The 22749-nt window shown below is 34.6% G+C and overlaps 1 protein-coding gene across 2 annotated transcripts in view; it reads right to left on the bottom strand.

Moving 5' to 3' along the window:
* The window catches only part of LOC138314390 (5-hydroxytryptamine receptor-like), a 117521-nt gene that overhangs the window by 10524 nt on the left and 84248 nt on the right, over nucleotides 1-22749 (bottom strand). The window contains exon 1 of one of the 2 annotated variants that reach the window (XM_069254693.1): nucleotides 6641-6903. The exons of the other annotated variant lie outside the window; for it this stretch is intronic. The gene's annotated coding sequence lies outside the window, so the exon portion shown is untranslated. Of the gene's footprint in view, nucleotides 1-6640; nucleotides 6904-22749 lie in introns of those variants that run through there. 2 annotated transcript variants of the gene reach the window in all.

Genomic DNA, 22749 nt, shown 5'->3' with positions numbered 1-22749 from the left:
AACAATGAGACATACACAATTTTAAATATTTACACTGGTTTGCTCTAGTAGCATAAATTAACCTAGAAAGAACTGAGGTTAGAGTGAAGCAAGCTGAAGAAATGAGGACAGATAGGCAACCTGCTGGTACCAGACCTACAACGCACGTGTTTGCCTTCGTTCATGCTGACTTCAAATGTGTTCCTTCAATCAGGACACTGTGTACAGAATAAGTTTTGTATCATAGTTTCTTTATTTTAACAACAGCTTGTCTGTTTGTGTTATTATACACAGAACAACGACATAGGAAACCTTACTTTCATATTTGAACAAAAAAACATATTTAATCCTAAAGCTTCAAGTTTTACAAAGTCTAAGTTGATTATTAGTACACAATAGTACTGTGTTCAATGTAAAACAATAGGAAAGTGAAAGTAAAAAAAAATTGAAATCACAATCAAGGGAAAAAGGTGATATCATAATGTTCTAGTATTCACAGCGTAAAGTATCGAATTTTGACTTGAAAGTTTACCGATAAGACACCAAATAAGTAGAAAATGTATACACCAAGCAAATAGGAGAGGCTAGCACTAACTTGGTCAAAATAGAGCTGTATTCAAATGCACAATAAGCGAAAACGTTTGTGATCACTCTTCGTTATTTTGGTTAATATTTGCCAACATCAAAATTCATTTTAGATGATCTTAACCGTATGTTAGGATGCAGAGACATATGCGTATACTTTACGATTTCATCCTTAAACACAGCATACTGTATATATAGCCTCACATTCCATAACATTTAAATGATGACCAAATAAAAGTAGGGAAGTAGGTTAATGAATTGAATAATTTGCTAGATATTTAAACCAAGACGGGGAAGGGGGTGTTTATAAACCTAAGTTTACTTCACAGCAACTATGATAGAATGATAAATGTGCCATTATCATCTGAATGCATGCTGATTTATAGAAAACATCTAAAAGAAATATTACAGCACTGACGGAAGTATAAGTATACAGTTGGCATCGAAGTGTATAGACACAAAAGAACGTAACTGTTAGAATCTGGCCATAACTCAATGATAAATCGTTATACTCCAGAAGTCTTTGTGAAGTGTAGAATATTAGTAGGTTATCATTACACAAACCGCAGAGATACATTTCTTAAATGCTTATTGAAGGACCCCCAACGCACTATGATACGTCTGGGAAGCATCAACACGATAACGCTATATGCTCATGAGTCTTGATATTATAAATTATGTTTTCTTAAAAACTGAATACCTATCAAACTCATCTTTCGTACAATAATTGAAATATACATTCGTGGCGTGATTGACTAATACAATGAGTGTGAATGCTAAAACACATGTATCATTATATCAAATATCCGTTTACGGATCTGTTTGATGAGGAATCGAAGAAAATCATTCGAACAAATCGTTGATATGGTACCCGTATGAAGACATTCAGACTTGGCCAAAGACCGAAAGCCAACCTACAAGACAACGATTGATTTGTAAGGGAAAAGAAGTGCTCTGTCGAATTTATGATCAGAAGGTTCATGTGTCAATGTGAAATGACAGATAACTTAAAAGGGACAATTCAATGAAGTCGATCAATGAATTAAATGAATCAAACCTATGAATTCAATGAATTCAATCAATGAATTCAATGTCCCTGAATCACGAAGTCAGAATGTTATATAATACCAGATTTTTACATCTCTTATGAAAAATAAAACAATAAAATATTGAAAAATCCAAATTATATTTTAAATTTAAATTGAAACCATCGCATTTCTTAATCGTACAATTATGCGATCAAACTGTTACAATATGTACGATATGACTAGCCTCGAGTCGGAGATAACCACACGGGAGCCTCTTTTATTACAGAAAGTTAGTTTTCAGACAAGACCATTCATCTAAAATACACTACTGTAAGAAAGATTTAAGCAGTTCTAGACATAAGGAGTTTTACACAACTGGCGCGGGTTAGGGTTCGACCTACGAGAAGCAGCTACATATCACCAATTTATAATGGCGGCGAGCGAGTTTTTGTTCGCATTGACCACGCTGACCAAAGTAGGCATTTGCAGACAAGTCATAGTGATTCCAACTAATCCAACTCCATATACATACGATGTAAACACAGGTCAATAACCTATATAAAAGCAACTTATAAAGCACTCTCGGACTTAATTGTCCTTTTAACCATTCGTCCATTACGCCAGTGGTAAATGGCCACTAGCAGAATGCCTGACACCTTAACCACTCAGCCATCCCAACCCCAGACAACAATATAAGAATAACCGTTATCATACAATGTGTCCTTGAGTTCATATATGAATAAGGTCTGAAGATTAAAAAGCCATATAAAATGGATCCATGTGAGAGCCTCATAATTTGTCACGCAATGGACTACATCCTTTATATGACGCAAAGCAAAACATAATGGATGTTGACTCTCATCCGCGTACGAAAATAACATCGCGAGGATAAGATAAAAGGAATAGACATTGACCAATTTGCAAGACTTGTTCGTATGTCGATCACTACATACCAATTAGTTGTCGCTGGGATTATGTTGTTGCGCTAATGTTACACAACGTATTTGTGGATAGCACCTCCTGTAATCTAAACTTGGTATCATGCGAGATTTATGTGATTAGAACATGCAGAACCACGTGTTTCAGAGGAGTAAGCGGTATTTATCTTCTTTCCTCTTACGTTTAAATTTCAGCAAAATTTGGTCCGAAAGGTCAGCTGAGATTTTAAAATTGTCTAAAGCACCACAAGATATATGACTGAACGTTTCAAAACTCATATCATAACGTGAAATATAGAATATCCATCCGTAAACACTTGTTGTCCTACGTAAAGCTTTTAATATTTTCGTCTATACTAAACATAGATGATCATCAGCAGATTTGAATACATTTATCTGAAACATTGTTATGACACGGGGTTGCCGCAAATGCTTTGGATACAAATGTTAGAAGTATTTGTGGAATAATTATAAATTAATCTTCACAACAGTAAATTAAAGGACCGGAAAAGTGAGGTAAGGTTGGGGGGGGGGAGCCCTACAACTAAGCGATGTAAATAATAATTTACCGACTTTTTTAATGTAGTTCGCATGTAAATATTGATGTTGGTTCCCTGGATGTGTTTGGTAATAAGATATAGTGAGATGATAGTCTAAACCCAATATCACACTGAATTCAACGCGGATATCCACACCTACCACACCCTAGTGCACAGCTGTTGTTGCTCTAAACTCTAAACAGCACAATACCCGAACGGGCATAAAAGTCACCATCGCCTTTTTTCTTCTCTAATGTTCTTCTTGCTTTCCTATGTAAAATTCTTTCAATCATAGCCTTTAGTTCTCGATATAAACGTAAGTAAAACGGACTTAAGTTAAACTTTTGATCAATGTTTAACAAAAAGGTGTTTTTGACTTTTGTTTTGTGTTATAAATAGTAAAAGGTCAAAATATATATATTATCTGGTAAGGGTTACATTGGCAAAACTAGTCCGAAGGTAGGGATTATTTTTCTATTGTCTTACACTTTAAAGTAATTGGCGGAACCGGAGTCTAAGATCGAAATCTCGACTTTTAATTTTTTTCGTAGAAAAGTGGAAAAAGAAATCATAGTCGAGGGTAAAAATAAGGGTCAGTCGGGTAACCCTTAACAGACATAATTTATGGCCTTAGAAAACGAAGTCATCAAGATGAGATTGATTGGTCAACTTCTTTTCGCTTTGGCATTGTCCATGTCAGGATGATAGTAACATTAGATATGGATGAATACTATATTGTTTTTAATTAACGGTTATTGAAAAGATACATGCAACTTACAACAATGTAATGTAAAACTATCTAAATCGGTATGAAAGTAAATCATTACCGTCACTGTTTCATTTAGATTTCAATATTAACGGTCTTCGTACTGGACAAACTAGATCATTATGTAGAATTCAGTTTTGAAGATTTCAAACTTTAATACTCTGGTTCATTAACTATACGTACTTGTCACATATCATACAAATGCAATCGTTTACAATAAATAGAGAAATCCTTACAAACCCTAGCTAGCGTTTTTGTGACTGAAAAGTTCCCGTTAGAAAATTAAAGACGATGTTTAGAGACGTTTAAGTAGTAGTGGCAAAAAAAAGGGCATAGTATTTCGCTGAAACTTCAAGAAAGTGCTATAACCCGTGTCCTTCCAACGGACAAACTTTAAGCATAACCTTAGGAATAAAGTCATTATTTCAACAGTATGATTACTGACTGTGTGAAGGGTTTTCTTTGCGTGTATAATCATGGGAATATCCAGGTGTTGGGGGATGGCAAAGTTCGATTAGTGTCCACCTATGGTGTGAACCACGCAATTTCGGTCACTCTAATTTACAGATGACAGCTGGAGACGATTCCTCTAAGTGAGCGTATTATCACCTCAAACCTGTAACCGGAGGCAGTGCACGAGGGATGGTCAAAATTAAATCTATATATGCTCAGAGTCTGCCGCCTTGTCCAGGTCTAGAAGTAAATGTGACGGAGTCGTTGACACTTGAAGATGAAAGTTAGAAATTCGGAGACAGCTCGGTGCGGGGATGATGTAAAGTTCATGTTTCATTAGCCTCGTTATGACATGAACACGATTATTAATGTGGTAACAACATGTGTTACGAAATGAATGTCTCAAATAACTACATGTAGGTCTACTGAAAAGTGATTAGCAGTGTAACAAATTAATGAAGATATATTGATTTGTTTCCATTTCCAAATTTAATAGATTTCGCACTGCGTCATGCTCAAAGGGATAGCGACATTGGGTGATTATTTAATGTTTTTCTTGAATCTATATAAACGATAAGAAAGATTGCTTTATTTAAATATGTTTTAAACGTTGTTACATATCTGTGAACTGTTCAATAAATTGATAACATAATTACAATCAGATCAATATGTGTTTTAAGTTTGTCACATATTCGAATAAAGACAGGTTTCTAATGAATATCGGTTTTTTTGTTTGTTTTTGTTTTTTTTGTTGACTTTATGAAAGAAAAAGCTAGAAGATAATCAACAGGAAATTAAACTAGAAAAATAAACATTTAACATAATTGTTAAATATCATTAGCATTCGATATGCATATGTTGAATTTCATGAAAATTATCTCGAAAGTACTAAAGCCATATGCATTCTACGAAGTATGAGGAATAATTGAGCTTTTGTTTTTTACGAATCGTGATAGCTTTTACATAATAAAATGAGGCAAAAACTGTTATCTTTGCAAGGATATGCTATCTTTGTTCTATGTAAAATCTTCATATATACGATTATAATATTTAGGTTGATTAATCCGATATTAAATTACTAGCTATTTGGTTGTTTTATTTCATCGTCCATGACCCAGGGTTATAACCCACTATTATTTACAAAATGGGAATGCAACGAATTGTTTTGAATCGCACAATTGTAAGATAATTGATGTGTGGAGTCAATGCCTATATTTTTAGACAGTGCATCAAACATATTGACCAAGCACCAATCAATAGATCAATCATCAGTATAAATGTTACATACGGTATAATTCTTATTGTCGATATTGTCAATAGTCTACCTGTGTTATCACTCGCTGGTATGATAGTAAAATACGTTTTAATGTTAAAGTTGTTCTTGTTTGTTTTATTACTTAATCACAATCGGACAAAATTATACTACAAAATACTTATATGATATACTCTTATTATTTCGTAATGCAAAATAGTATTTGTCGTATAGAAACTGCATAAAACAATACCACCAGAGTCTAATCACTTTAAATATTGTACAAATTCATGCCAATAAAATTCGAAATAAAGTGCATTAACAATCACGAGCCAAACTGTAACTTTCATATTTTTCACGAAAACATCGCTATGCGAAGTTTTTCAGACTTTATCACAATAGGAGATAACAATGATGCTTTAAACGTCGAGATCCAACCGTCAAGATGTTTGGTAAACCATAAAACCAATGCCATAGCACCGGAACTACAAAGCGTAAATATCCTTAACGTCAGGTTAACTTGGACGCCATGCTTTAACAATCTACCATCATCTGCTGTATGGTGATGCACAATGACTTTCAAAACCAGCTCCTACATGACGACAGTCATGGGAGAGTATGGAACTTTTGAAGTTTCTACACAAATTATTTACAGTGGCTGTTAAAGTCAAATTATTTCAAAGTGATATTATTTGATATATTTATTATATGGAGAGAGATAGACGTAATACGCGTTCTATACATATATAAAAGGTATACTATCTTAAACAACTTTTTTGTTTGTTATAACCATACATATATATTGTTAATGTGATTTATGTCGCTTAATAAACATCATTGTTGTTGTTGTTGTTATTGTCATTGTTGATGTTGTTATCTAGACGTTATACCATATATGTCACCATTATTGTTTCAGACACCCGCCATGCATTCTATCCTGTCTGGAGATATGCATACAAATGATTACAAATAATAAAATACATGCTTAAAATGAAAGTGATAATCTTACGTAAAGATAACTTAAGTAACATTACATTTCGGTAAATCGTTATTTAACCACAACAACATACGTATATAAGGGCAGACACAACAATACTTACATTCAAGGCCCGATCAAAACATCAACAACGATCCTTCGTTTGATTTATCCCAATTATCACCACGTATCACAATATATAACAATTAAGCGGAATGCATTATCACTACTGAAGAGGCTTGCTACGAGTCCATCCTACTTATAAACCATAGTCACCCTTTATATCATCACAAAGCTAGCGACCACGTGTGTGGGGGAAGGTGGCAAACCTAGTCACATGTTACACTGACGTATACAATGGTACATGTTGATGATAGTAGCGTGTAGTCATTAGCTAGCACACATTGACGTGAAAACTTAAATTGATCGCGCGTGCTATATAGCACACATGTGAATTGTTTGCTGCCAAGCTTTTTGTTTACTCGTGCACCGGTGCGCTTCGGACATCCCACGCCGCTGAAGTCGGGTCGGAGTGACTAGCATTCTCCAGCGACCTTTACTTATGCTACCTGTTCATCTACAGCGTGGTAGCTCACGGCGCCAGATCGACAACCTATGGCTTCTCGTGATATTTTTTCTGATAAAACCCCATTGCTAATTGGCCTTAATTTTGATTCATTAAATATATCCTTGTTGCATTAAAATTGGTGTAATCCAGTATCATTTTGGATTATTTTACTTGTTTTTGCAGCCAGGTACGTGCTTTAAACGTCGGGACATTAGCAGACTATTGAAACCACCTTTATTTTTTATTTTAGATATTGATATATCATAGCACAGACAAATTCGTCTCTAAATGTATTTTTCATTTCATTAGCATGCATATACGCTAATAAAATCAATCAAATAGATTGAAAAGATTTCAAAAGAAATATTATTACAAGTTTTTTTTTGTTCAGCAAAACAGACAGATCTCAACTGTCATTTGGCCCATCTCGGCCCATAACAACTTAGATCTATTAGTTACGTGAACCCATGCCGATAAAGCAAGCTGGTTGATGAAATCATATATAATACATGCAAATTAGTTTTGCTTTGTATGATTGCAGACGATATAATGGATACCTAATATATTTTGTGAAAGGCATCATTATATGATTTTGTTTATCAACGATGGATGCATAATGCATGTGGTGCCATGGTTTCGTTTGATCATTTGTATTTTGTAAATAAAAGACAAATAAAAGTCAATACATTAACGGTCTAGTACCATATCATTCAATATTTGTTGATCGACGGAAATAGACACCATAGATATAACATCATCTGTCATTTCAGCTGAATGAATCTTTATCGATAGCATGAATCATGCACCTATAATTTTGCCAGCCATTATCTTCGTTCAGAATATAAACGTCAGCGAAGAGGCGTTTGATAAACAGTCGTCCCTTTGTCATTTCGTTTAGGCAATTATCAAAAGTAAATTAAATATGATACTATATTATCCCGATACCTCCTGTTAGTAATTAATCATCAACTAAACATGCGACATGTAGTCAGCATTGTACGTAAAGTCCTTTCAGCATTAAAATCATAACAAGTTAGAAAGTACAGCTTATTTTAAATGCTTAGTTATTGGTTACATCTCCTACATGTAGTTAGTGCGACATATATATATATACATACATTTGTATATTGTTTCAAATTTGAACCTTATTACATACATTTATATAGTGTTTCAAATATGACCCTTGATATCAAAAATTTAAAATCGAGACGAAGAATCTCAACTTAAAATTTGTTGTAAAACTATGGTAATTATTTTCTCATGTTTCTCGAATCCTGACGTCATTTGATTTTGATGTGACGTCAAGCCATGACGTTGGACTTTCAACCAACGAAAAGTGCTCTAACTTATATTACACATGAGACATATGCAAAAATATTACATGGGTGAAATCACTGGATATCAGGCGTAATATATAATATAATCTGTATGTTTTGACTTATGGCATTGTTGCATTTGCACACATATGCTAACCTGGTCACTTAACAGATGAAATCGAAGCTTTTCATCGTACATGTACACTCATGTGGCCACGAAATATTTATGCTGGAATATATTCACCAGGTGGCATAGAACTTGAAACTAAAAGAACGGTTAAATGACCGTAAGCAAATTAAAGCATTGTGATTGAACGATTGTCCTATATGACCTGACCTTGACCAAAATCACTCGAACTTATATCTACATTACCACCAGCAGGTGAGTTACATGGCTAGTATTAATTCACCTAAATCCCCCATCCATTATTTATAATGTTTATTCTCCGTCTGAACACACATGTAACAAACATGCAGCATATGGTTCATCGATTTTTTTTTCAAACAAGCTTAACGTATAGATACATTATATGGATATATTGTGACCAGATTTGGAAATAAAATATTTTTTTTTATGAAATCTAATAAGGAATCAATAATTATGTAAATATATTTCTATTCATATGGGATTATACACCTGTTTGGAAATATTTAGCTTTGAAATGAGTGTGCGCAAATATACTTATATGTGACCATTTGGGAATATGATATATTTTTCAAAGAAATACGATAAAAATTCATTAAATGTGTAAATATATTTCTATTTAAATGTGATTATAAACACCTGTTTGGAAATACTATTGAGCTTTTCTTTAATATGCGCAAATGTACAATGTTACAAAAAATGAATGCTTACCAGAATTCGATGATCACAGTAAGAGAGTATTCAATTGAGAAGCAGTTGAATATTGATGGTTTAGATTTTCGGAAATGTTATCAAAATCATAAGTATTTGCAGTTAATGTGAAGCGAAATGTGTTAGTTTATTCTGATCCGAAATTCACTGATTTTTTATTAATAGAATAAGACACGCACAATGAAGATACAGTTCGTTGAATCAGTAAATCTCAAGCGAAACATGTTTGTTTTATTCTACGTTCTTTTCAGCGACAGGGTTAAACAAAGCAGTAACATTCAAGGTTTATAGTAAAATGTGCAAATAAAATGCACACACGAGTGACATATCTGAATGAGTGTCTTTAGAATGGACGTCCTTACATTGACTGAAGATGACAGCAGGTTTTCTCATACAGCTGGACAGCCCGCAGGCTCATCATAGAAGTGGAAAAGTATTAATACCGACATCAGGAGTACATGTGTACTCATTAATGGCATATCTCGCCAAACACTGATTAGATTATTAAGTAGATATTTTGTAGAGGGGGAAATGTAAATAGAAGGTCACCCAAAGGTTCACAAAGAAGATTCATATGAAATTACGCGTATGTCTAAATTGATTCCTAATTGGTTTTCCGATTTAAGTGTTCTGGCCAGGTTCTTCATGACGGACCTGTAGCTCTAACACATTACTTTATGTCAAGTTAACATGTTGCTTCTTCGTCAGTGCGTCACATGCATCTTGTATCAGCAACGGATCCATTGCAGAGCTGTCATTTCATCCAACTGAATAAGTATTGATATCACGTTTGTGCCTACTGAAAGGAAGTGGAGTCGCAAAGCCAAACACTTTGATGAAAATTGATCATAGTCAAATTAAAAATATAATTTTACCTGAATAATCAAATGCTTGGTCATCACCTATGATAAAGTTGAAATCAACCAGTACTTTAATCATAATACATTCCATCGCAATTAGAGTCTTGTTTTCATTAAGGACCTTTTGCTCCGAATATATTTCCACCAAACTAGCGAATGTTTATTGAATCGATTTGTATGTTTATGGTACACGGGTAAACAACAATGAGTTTTGATGAAACACCTTGGTAAAAATAAACAATGATAAGAAGACATAAACCTATAACGACAATAGCGGAGCGGGATGTCTCACCTTAAGAGAAGAAGTGTCAGGTATTGTTCCATAACGAACTTTATTGTAAATATTTACAGTTTAAGCGTACCAGGCATGTGGTCATTCTTACCGCCACGAAAACATGGATTAATAAATCATAATTGTTCTCTGGAGGTTTCCTGTCAGACAACCAATCATAACAGCACGATTCACTCTAGAGCATACTTTATATACTCTAGCATAATAAAGTCTTATACACCCTCTGTATATCGATATATGTATAGAATCATTGACAGATATCTCAGCCCTGTATGATATACACCCAGTATAATGCTTAAAATTTGCTAAAATATTAAAATAATAATTAAAAAGTCTAAACAATAAGGTTAATTGACATCTCAGTTGAGTGTTCATCATTGCCAGAACAAGTTTCGGTTCATTTGGGCGTTTACGACGTTAGTCTTTCGTTTGATATCTAACGATTGCATGGCATTTATAAAGTCGATTTTTTTGTCAGGATTTGCAACGGTAAGGATAATATGTTGTGTTCATCCGATTTCAGTGTTTCTGGGTTGGTTATGGCGTTGTTTTGTTTTCGCTGTTGTTTTCGCAGGAGCGTTTTCCAGGAAGATTGATTTACATTTTGATATTCCTGATAAACTGGGAAGGAACTTAAAGATAAGCATTGTATAGTGTCATGGATCACACAGATACATATTCGTTGGTTAAAATATATGCATTAACGTAGGCTATTTAAAATAAAAATCTGAAGATTACGATTAATGTATTTTGATATATTCTGACGTTGTAACGATGATTTTGCATATGATATTTAAACCCTATCGGTGGTTGTCACAATTTCTACATGTTACATTGCGTCATCCTGATTCATCAATGGATTACGTATTCTATCTTAACAGTTGACACTAACGTAACACAGGAATTGCGAACGTTACCGAAGTCAAATATATGACGTTATAATGTTTGCTATTTTGTCCAAAAGAACAACGTATGTGGACATTTGACTACCTGTTTTGAGGTGAGGCAAAACGATAACACATTGAAATTCATGGCATTCCGTATTATTTTAAGGAAGGAACATCTCGATATTCTCGATAGAGATACATCTCTGTCTATGCAAATGATAGTAAGGTTCCAGATAGGCAAATCAGAAAATGACATGCTTTATTTCTTATTGAATATGTATGTAGATGTTGGCGTCCATTCATTCATTCATTCATTCTTTAAGTCCTTGTCTCACGTTAGGTTTCAATTTAATTTTTAAAAAGGTATCGTCTTTTCTTGTATTGTCTAAAATTACCAATTACCGAATTGATAACATGCGATATCGAATGGTATTAGCTATAACAAACTTCAATGTAAAGATATCAAACTACCAATACAAAGTAAATTCTGCTGCATCATACCTTTTTGTCACACACTTCATTGCTCAAATACATTATTTAGATTGATATGTAAATATGTTTAATGTTGCTTCTTTCACTGATACGTAACTATGCTTTGTACTTCATTTTGTTAATGGAAGTGTAATAATTATTATGTAACTTTTTATGTTCAAATTAAATTGATACAAAACCAAATCTTCTCAGTTGCATTCATATTGACTAAATATATTAAATAGTTATTAGGTAGAACAAATTGCCAATAATTAACGATGGTGACATAATTACACAAGCGCATATTGTCCACTTCGTGTCAGACCGTGAATTAGGAATGTATCGATGATGAAATGGTCAACCTTACACCCCTATATAATTGGAATGGATACTCAATGACCACATGGCGTGTCCCGGTTTAGCACTATGTCTACATAACTTTGGAGGAAATTAATTCGCCCGTGACCTCACGCGAGGTTCGACCACACAAACAATAGATATATCAGTCGACTGACCACCACTAATAACGCTAATGAGGGTCATTAGTGGACATAGCGCTGACCAATCCCGTAGTAATTGCACGGACTATGCAGTATAGCCGAGGTATTATCGTCACTCTCAAGGACGTCTAGACCGATTAAGATGGCACGGTGTATATGTCTTAATAACTAGGTACACCATTCATCTAGTGATATTACTTTGTCTGTAGGGTTCTGTGTAAAGTATAACGATGCTCAGAATCGTAAGAATGATTTACACAGTACAGCTTGATATATACCGTCAGATTATCGATTATGCAAGGCAGGATTGTAAAATCATTCTCTCCTTACGAAAATAAGGTTATGAAAATAACATACCTGTAGAATATATTGGGATAATTGTTGATGCCATTCATTATTTGTTCATATGGTTCAGGATATATTTGGCTACACACTATCTATCTGGGTCGCGAGTTCGATTCCCATGTGGGACAGTAGCTAGGTAATGACCGCTGGTCGGTGTTTTCTATGTTTACTTTCCAACACCATTTAAACCTTGGAGGCCTTACATGAACCTGTCTGTTAAAAGGACGTTAAACTAATCAGACAAAAGCATATCAAAAGAATATTAATTACCAGTAACCGCGGATAAAAGAATATGGATCGATTTTAATGCAACTTTCTGTTCGTAGGATTTAAAATGATGCGCTTTTTCACTTAACCTTCAACAGTAAAAAATAGTCCCCCAAAAGTATTGCGCTAGTAGTTTAAATTAGTTGAGAAAAACATAGCTTTTATTCTAAATGGATATGACTCAGCTTAACTTCATTTTTTTTCTGATTTCTACTAGGCTCTGATAGGATGTTTTCGTTATAATTGAAGACTGTTTGAAAGCAGACTACTTGAAAAGGTTTTTTTCTGTCTTTTCAAAGCGCTCTTAAAAGGCAAACGTTTGTATGATGTAGTCTTATATTTCAAAGCCGCTTATAATTTGTATCTTTAGGAAAATTGTTTGTTGCTTTGTTTTGCATATTTGTGAATATTGAGCTGGGGATAATTACAGACAGGGTATGTATATATATATAACATGCTTTTGAAATTGGAATATTTAAGCAAAATCAGATCATCGTAACAACTGTATTTTCCGTCGATTTTATCGATCCGTAAAAAGTAGACTGTTAATGATTCAATACTTAATGAACCCACACATCTAAACATTTATAACACCGTATATCAAAGCAATGTGACAGATGCGACATGGTCATGCAATCTATATTTGCTAAAGAACAACATATCATTTAAAACGTTTGATCATTGTAAAAAATGTATCATATCGATAGTGATAATGTTAAAGGGCGGTGTCTGGTGTGTTTGTAGTTGTGGTTGATTTTCAGGGCTCAGATAACTTAGTTTATGGCTCCTTGCGATATAGTTCTTCTCATTATCTCGCACAGGCATATTTTTAATACTCTATGAACACCAAAACATGTTCATATTTTGATAATAAAGGCAAACAAGTCGTTTCAAAGCTTCATTTTGTGATAAAGTCTGTTTTATTTCGACCAAGAGAAAAAACGATAAAGTCTTTCTAATATAGACATTATCACGTGTGACATTATATATCGAGCTACAATCTTGTATCACACTTTGTAAATACAAAGCATACAAAGAATTCTGCGACTATTCGTTGACAAAACAACCGATTTTCCCCCAAAGTACTGACAACAACTTCGTTTTGATTAAATTTAGGGTTACTTTGACGTGGATTGTGTTTTAGGTAAACAATATCTGATATCATTAATGTTTTGTCTGAAAAGGTTTCACAGTCGAGAATCTGGTTGGTTGGTTAAATGTTTGGTAAATGTTTTAAAGGTCAAAATCAAACATATTTCTTCAAGTCAAATTTGACATTTGCATTGCATAAAATTAATTCCACAAAATTATAAAATTTAAAAAAAAAATCACTACTATCTTAAACATTTTTGCTGGAAGGTATAAATGGTGTCATCGATCTTAAGAGGACGAGTTGCACTTTTGTTCAGCTATGGCTGACATGACTTGATAATTATACATGTACATTCAGCTGTATCATTGTATGACATCTGTTGTGACAATAGAAATAATGTACGCAATACAAATCGAATGAGTAGTTTCATTTAAAGTGCAGTCAATGTCATTTGCTCTACACAAAGTTGTCACGAAAAACTCAAATTTGCATCTAGAATGAACTCGAATCACTAAAAGTCTTACCACCGCTTCGTCTATTTCGGAATATCGGATTGTAATGTTCAATCTCACAAACCTATACTGTATATTGTCTTCTACGATTGTACTTTTGGCAGGCGATTTGACATCCTGACAAGTTCTTATAGCCATTGTCAGTGATAATAGTCTGAACAATGCTTATTGTGACAATTCTAGTAAGTAGTATTCTATATAATGCGATACTTATATTCCGCAACTTGACACTTTATGAGTATTCAACGTATCTACTGCAACTATCGAATATAAATTTAAATTTATGAACTTTCTTTGGGATCATCATTCAGACATTCACAAGGAAAATCAAGAAAATAAGTTTTAGTGAAAAAGAAAAAAAGCTCGGATAAAAAGAGATCGATAAACTGCTACGAATAAGCAGCATGTAAATATTATGATGAGAAGCAGACAAACTATGAGGAAAGTCGAGGTCAATTCGAGTGTACTGACCGGTGACTGTAAATTAGACATTAACAATATATAGCGAGTAATTATTTACACACGAAAGTAGGAACAAATGCGTAAATAACATGTTTATATCCAACACCCAATAGTGTCGATCGGAACCAAGGCATTGCGGGGGTCATGTGATCTATTCATGTGGAGATACTATTTCAGTTTCACGGGTCTTATCCTGGCTACCACGCATTATTATTATTATTATGCCATATTTATTCGGGTGTTAAGCAAATAATTGCAGACACCATAAGAAAGCGAGGTTTGTTTTGATGAATGAAACAAATCATAGAAGAAAGGTTTTACTTAAAGGCTGGACGTTTTTTTTTTTTTTTTTTTTTTTTTTTGTCTTCGGCTATTCCCACCTCAAATTTTAATAGAACACATTTATACGTGGGAAACATTTTGTGATTGTTGCGTTATCATTAAAATCATACAACCTGTTTTTCATTTTTATTATTTCCACAACTGTGTTTGTGCTGCTTAACGCTTTATCGAAAATACATGTCGTTTGAGGCCACATCAGACTTGTCTGATTGTCAAGATGCCCTTTTATAAAAGCTATCGACCTATCTGAGAAAATACCCGACGCAAGACCAAAACTGTTGACCCAGAAGTGTTGCCCCCCAATTCTTATCATTACATGATTTATACATTATGTATAAGCATACTAACAAGGTATGGGTCAAGGATATAGGTCATACTAACACAATAGTAATTATGACTATTCTAACAAAGGCTTGTAGTTCAAGGGTAGTCTTTGCATACGTTTGCGGAATAAATAATCATGGCAGCATATTGCAAACCTGTTCACTGAAAGTGTATTGAAATGATGCATGCAATACCCTAAAGGCCGGATAGCCATGCTTGCTGCTAGATAGAATGACCAACAAAAAGATAACACGATATTGTCATTGATTGGTCTTCTTTGACCGCTGCTGACCATCACAACATGTTCCTGTCAATTCCGCTGGCACGCTGCCCTAACGCGATCTTAAACATCCCCGGTCGTAAAACGTATGCTACTGGCTCCTTATTGACAGCTCCACACACGGGATTAGCTTGGCTGTCGGCAGACCATGCTACGCCAATCAAGCCACTTTCTCCTCTGTGATATGTGTTAATTAAAAAGAAAACATTTGATGAGGACGCTACTGGCCCTTCTGACACCTGTCGGAGCTGATGTGACTTCTTACACATAGCTCCACGGCTCTTACACTAGCATAACGGTGTGAGGACCGTTCACATGAAACAACGCTGGAGTTGACACCCAAAACATATTGTGCCACGTAAACTTCGTGTGTTCATGAATTCATGAATTTGCGCAAGCCGGTATTTCACCATGAATTCTGTATTTTCATATTGCAGAGTTATCTACCCTTTCTAGTAGTAGTTACAGATTATTACGCCATGGTTTATTTGAATTAAACGTTGATATATTATAGAGAAAACGACGTATTTGAGTTAAACGTTGATATATTATAGAGAAAACGACGTAACGTTAGCTCACAAAGCAACATTTAGCGTCCGAATCTATACCTATCCGCAACTCTGTTAAATACATCCACAATATGGATTTACATGCAAGAATTTAAATTGACACCAATAGCAACATTTTCATTTTAGATCTATGCATTTTAATAACGGAAAGACTTTTTGTTGTTTTTGTTGCGGGAGGCAGGGGGGAAGACCACGTTCGAAATATCTCACAAATTTTGAAGAATACGCATTGCTTTCTTCGAAGTGGACTGTAAATCATCCCGTCTAGACAAATTAAAGTTGTACTACTCCATGTAATATATCATGTAGATATTTAGATCATTATGTATTCATTATAATCATTAATCTACTTCCCTGACAGACACACACGGATTTCCTGTTAATCATTAAACAATAGTACTTCTCTGCATTTAGTGCAAATCTCGGGCGTCACACTTACAATGTATGTTATCAGCAAAACTCAAGACACAAGCCAATACTTTAAAATCGAGGAGTTTAAGTTCAGGAAGTTCCGCTTTGTTCCACGGGTTAACAAGATTAGTTAATACCAAAGTTTCGCCGTATCATAAAGGAAATGTAGATAAAATTACGCGATATCTCCAGAAGGCACTTTTTTCTTCTATTTGTGGCAGAGCAGTACAAGAAATCATTGAGTTAAAGTTTCCTACTTTCTGACAAATGACCTGGAGCACACTAGTAATGCTAGCCTTAATTAACATTTAACAACGCACTATTTATGTCATCTCAGTTTCGTAACATGGAGCAGCGTGACCGAATCTATGTTTGCTGTGCTCAAAGGAATAACAATGGAGACAATATTTGTTGTTAAATGTCATTTATCAATGATTTTTCTAATATTCAAGTTTGATAACAATACACTGTATTTGTGGAATGCAGGGTCACGTTGCGCGTTGCACAATATTTACTTTTAATCATCTTTGAAACCACATGAGTAAAATAAAAAAAATATCTTACATTTTATTGTTAAGTTTGTTAATTCTATTGTAATGCTATATCACCCATCGTCAGATCATGGCTGGTGTTTTTCATTCAGTCAGCACAACAATTGTTTACAAGGTCACGGGGACCGAAAATGCATCACGTATGTATTTCTCATTCACTAATAATCAACTGAACAAGCTCGAAAGAAATTAATTTAGGAGAACAACATCTGGCGATATCTAAATAGACATGATAAAGAAATATGTTACTCAAAGTCATTACTATAGTAAATTATATTATTCGCGTTTACTTGTAAATGATGATGTGTAAAAATAACACCAGAAAAAGGCGTAGGTGGTTTTTTTCACGACGCGCATGATATGCGAATTAACTTACAGAATGCAACGTAGCGAATACATCTTATTTTACAGATCAGCTGATATGTTGCAAGTAGCAACACATCGATCATTACGACCTGTGAACTTTATCTCAGTAGTATTCAGACGAATCAGGACCGGTGCTATACATAAAGCTCATTACGTAGACGGATATCTGAGACATGCAGAAGTAAAAACCTCTATCAAACAACAAAACTTACAAGGCGTATTGATTACCCAAATGTTTTACATCTGTTAGCTAGTTTATCGTCGTCTATCGCTGCACTGGGGAGAGTTCCTGATGATAGGCTTTCCCCCACGCTAGGGTAATAACGCACGCCACGAGATCTCGTCCAATAGATCACTTTACCAGGCCGCGTTTTTATCTGCCCTAGGGTGTTGGATAATTCACGGATACACGGGATAAGTGTTACATCGATGGGCAGATTAGAAACTCGTTTGTTATTTTTGGGATGTTTTACAGGTGGATGTATCAACGTTCATTTAATCATTGAACAAACATTCTCTGGAAACACACGCTCTTATAAATACAGAAATGGGGCATCTGCAAACATGAATTTGGTTAGAGAAAGTTTAGGGAAAGACAGCTGTATAATGAATATGTCAAACTGACGACTTCTGACGGCTATCAATAGGCAGGGGTTATCGTAAAGTTACTAATAGGGAAGAAGTAAAAAGAAACGTTCCAAAAAATCAAGTAATTGTTTTCGCTTTGAAGGAAGGATATTAAGATCACATTTCTTCTTTTTCTTCTTCTTCTTCTTCTTCTTCTAGATCAAGAGACAGACCCAAAGGGTTGAGTGCATTTGACTCTGGACTCTGACATTTAATTGTGTTAACGACACCATAATTATCATCTAGTCATATTAAAGATGCTCCACCGCTGACAAATAGTAATTTTTCACTATTAAAAACAGGAGCAGACGATTTAGTATTTTTCTTCAGTTACAAAAGTTACTTACTTTACACCATTACCACCATTCAACAGTTTGAGCTTCTAATTTTACTTCAAGTTCAAAATATGAAAAATAATTAATTGCATCCCGAAAAAATTCCGTGCCATTATATCCTATATGGAATGAATTACTGATTGCGCTTGCACCAAAGGCAAAATAAAATATTTTATATCATTTTTTGTGTTAATTAGACATATATATACACGATTAAACACCAATTACTGTTCCAATAATGAACATCATTTATGCTCTGTCGGCGGTGGATCATCTTTAAAAACAAACATATATAATGGTCATACAAATGCACAAGGCTTAAGTTTATTAAAAGACGAAATTCCGCATGGTGATAGTGGCACGCCTTTTCAGGAACACTTCACGTAAACAATGCGACACCCGGTATTGGTGTTAGGCGATAAAGCGATAAAGAACGAACGAACCGTAAAAGCTTAGTCTGAGTTTACATTAAAAAGGTTGGGTCTTAAACAATAAAGTGCGTTTTTCCGCCTCGTTATACTTGGGAGGTGAAATTTTGTAAACTGATTTGCTCATTTCCGGATTAATCTGATGTATAGTCCCGATAGAATTCACTCCCGTGAACATTGATCACCTTTTTATAGTTTCACCGAGAGCTTAACCGCGTAAGTGTAAACATATCATTTCAAGCAGTATCGATATGCCCCGCAATCGGATAAAATCTCATACACATAATCCATTAAATACTTGGAAATGTTTTCCGAGCTATTGATCAATAGGTATTACGGTATCGCCTGTAAAAAACCGATCGTTTGTAACGTTAACTGGAATACATTGATGCCTGTCAGCAGGCCCTGAAGGATGACATCAATGATGGTAGATCATGCTGTTTCTAGTTTGAAATTACAATGTTACTGATTAATTATTTTGCTGTTTCATGTCAGCGAGCGTATATGCATTTCGTGCAAAACAATTTCCGCAAACAGTCATGCGTATGTAGTCTTTCAAGTCTTTCAAGTCTATATCATGGATTCATCATAAAGGGATTTTTCCCAACAGTTTGTATACAATAGCATGATGGTTATAACGAGAAGTTTGGCACTAGCTAACAAATTGGACGTTGAGAATGACACCCTTGCAGACTATAAATATATCGCGCGCACACATCGATTTCTTCTGCTGTTTTGCGCAAGCGCACTAATGCAACACGACATGCTCCATCTGACGGCAGGATCGTGGCATAAAGGTCACAGCCACACGTTTCGGTAATAAAGTAGACTTTAGATCCCATGGAAAGTGTCGGTTCATGAAGGTCATAATACACGTTTATGAGTATATAAACCATAATTTAGTTACAAAACATTTATCTGCTTTTTATGCATAGATCACTAGGGCTATAAGAATATTTTCTTTCATACCTACACGTGTAATACTGGCTGGTCTAGGGCAATACACTCATGTCGCCTGAGGCTGTATTGCATGGCTACCCATGCAATAAAGCCTCGTGACGTCACGGCGTCAACAAAATCTCTATTTCCTCGGTAAAATTTTAACATTTTTTTCACAAAATTGACTGGTTTTACTATAAAAGATGCAAGCAACGGAATTTGTGTTGAAAATATCACGTAATTTTTCATGTATGGAAATTGACTTCCAGTCGTGGATTTCTTCGAATTTATTTCAAAATGGCGGGATATTATAGTTGTAAAATTGCAGTAAAACGTCGTGGTATGAAAGAAAAATACTCTTTCATAAGTGGATATGAAGGATAGGGATATTCTACCCTCGGGATCACAAAATGTTGCAAAACCCTCGGCAAGCCTCGGGTTTTACTACATTTTGTGACCCTCGGGTAGAATATCCCTATCCTTCATATCCACATATGAAAGAGTCTTATAGTATTTTCTTAAAAACAAATTTAAATTGTTCACCTTCCATCTGTTGAGACGGTGACAATTCCTAAATTGTTCACCTTCCATCTGTTGAGACGGTGACAATTCCTGATTTCCTAAAACAAAATGATTCATTGCATTTATTATGCTTAAATTACTATGACTTTTACTTTAAAAGAAAATATTTTCAAATTGTCCAATTGTCATGGCAATTGCGAAAAACTATTTTTTTCGTTATCAACACCGTCATAAACTATAGAAAGATTAACATAGCTTTGTAAGTAGAACTATTTTGTGTTCTTCAAAATGACATACTTTTATTGCTATTTCAAATATTTTCTTTAATTTTATACCAATGCTGTTCTTAATTGAAACAAATGTTTATGTTATCATCGGTTTTACAAATTGGTTTTAACATTTTGATATAAACCCACAAAAGTTATTACTGTAATTGAGATAATGAATGTCACCATTTTTGGAATAGATTTTACCTCCTGCCAATAAATGCTATATATTGTTCAAGGCTAAATGTTGAATGGTTTATTATTTTCAGATTATACTGTTGTACAGACACTGAAATTTCGGTTTTTATAAAATGAATAGATGCGGTTATACATTACATATAATTGCATTGACGAAGCTGCGAGTTAATTACATACTATCATGCCTGATCTTACAACATGCTGTTTCATTAACGCCAGTGACGAGCTGTGTATAACAGACAAAGGTAATTAAAATTTCATTTAATGACCTTCTCCATGTGCCATTACCAATTGATTATACGACATTAGTGTTTCATGAAAGGTAACAAAACTGTTAACTGCGTTTATGTCACAACATTATCTTACAAAAGGGTGATTATTTTCGAAACAATCATTAATTAATGACTGTGAAACAGTTTAGTTTGTCATTAAGCAACACATTTTCGACATTTGTGGACTCCGCGACTGGGAGTTATACGGGAATCGGGTGTAGCAGGAGGTACCGGGCACGCCTATTCCCGTCCACAAAATTGGCAACATAGACTTCATTATTGAAACTAAATGTCAGTAACCTTACATAAAAATGTAAGCCGTGTACATGTATATCAATACGTAGACCACAATGACCATTATAATTTCAAAACAATCTACATTAAAGCATCAACGTGAATGATTAAGCCTTTATTTTGTTGTTTAATTAGTCAGCTGAAGCCCTGCAGAAATGTTAATTGTCCTTTGAAGGCCATATAACGAATACTGTTTTTATCCTAGTTCGATTAATTACCATTCAATAGTATAATGGTATTGATGTGGTTACTTTACGCAGTTGGACCTCAGCTACATTCAATGTTGATTTTGATATTCATTTTCTGTCCGCAGCAAAACATAGTGGATTCACAAATAATAGCGAATGTCATCATAGATGCTCCCACTTCAGAAACGCATGTTTTTGTACTTTTTTAGAATGTGTCGTACAAAATATTTTCATTTCATGAGTTTAATATCATTTACTTTCGAAACGAGATTTTGCTATTGTGGTATTTTCTCTACATTAATTCATCAACCTTGAATCAAACCGCTTCCTTCAGTTGTTGCGTCCTTCTAGCACTCGAGAGTGTTACTACGATGGCACAGGATCAGAATATAGTTCTTACTGAATTAGAAGATTTTTTTCTGTCATAACACCGCATTAACAGGATTAGAGACAATGCGATTTATTCTGATATGCATGACCCTTGTTTTATCATCCATTGGCCTGATCAAATATCAGCCCGAACCAGTCCTCTTTTCATTAACCAATAACTCACGGCTTGATAAATTTAAGTGTCTTCTATGTTACATACGAGACGGCTTATGTGGAAGTATTTCGGATTTTTCTCCTTCCCTGACACCAGATTAATCTTTATTAGAGCTTATTCTGCGGCATGTGTGATATCGGGTATTTAAAATACCGTATTATCAGTGTTATAAGCGGCAAGCTCGACACATGTTTTCCTAGATATAAGAGGAATATTGCCGGAAGGACTATCTCTACCGAACACGGGTCACGCAACGGGCATTTTCGCCGAAGCATCATAAAAATGAATATCATCAATCTAACACGTAATAACGTGATATGACAATTAAAGGATGTCATTCGTACACAT

This window comes from Argopecten irradians, chromosome 2 (assembly GCF_041381155.1).
Source record: "Argopecten irradians isolate NY chromosome 2, Ai_NY, whole genome shotgun sequence".
NCBI classification, from domain to species: domain Eukaryota; kingdom Metazoa; phylum Mollusca; class Bivalvia; order Pectinida; family Pectinidae; genus Argopecten; species Argopecten irradians.
Note: the sequence above shows the minus strand (reverse complement) of the source record. Positions and strands in the feature narration are given on the sequence as shown.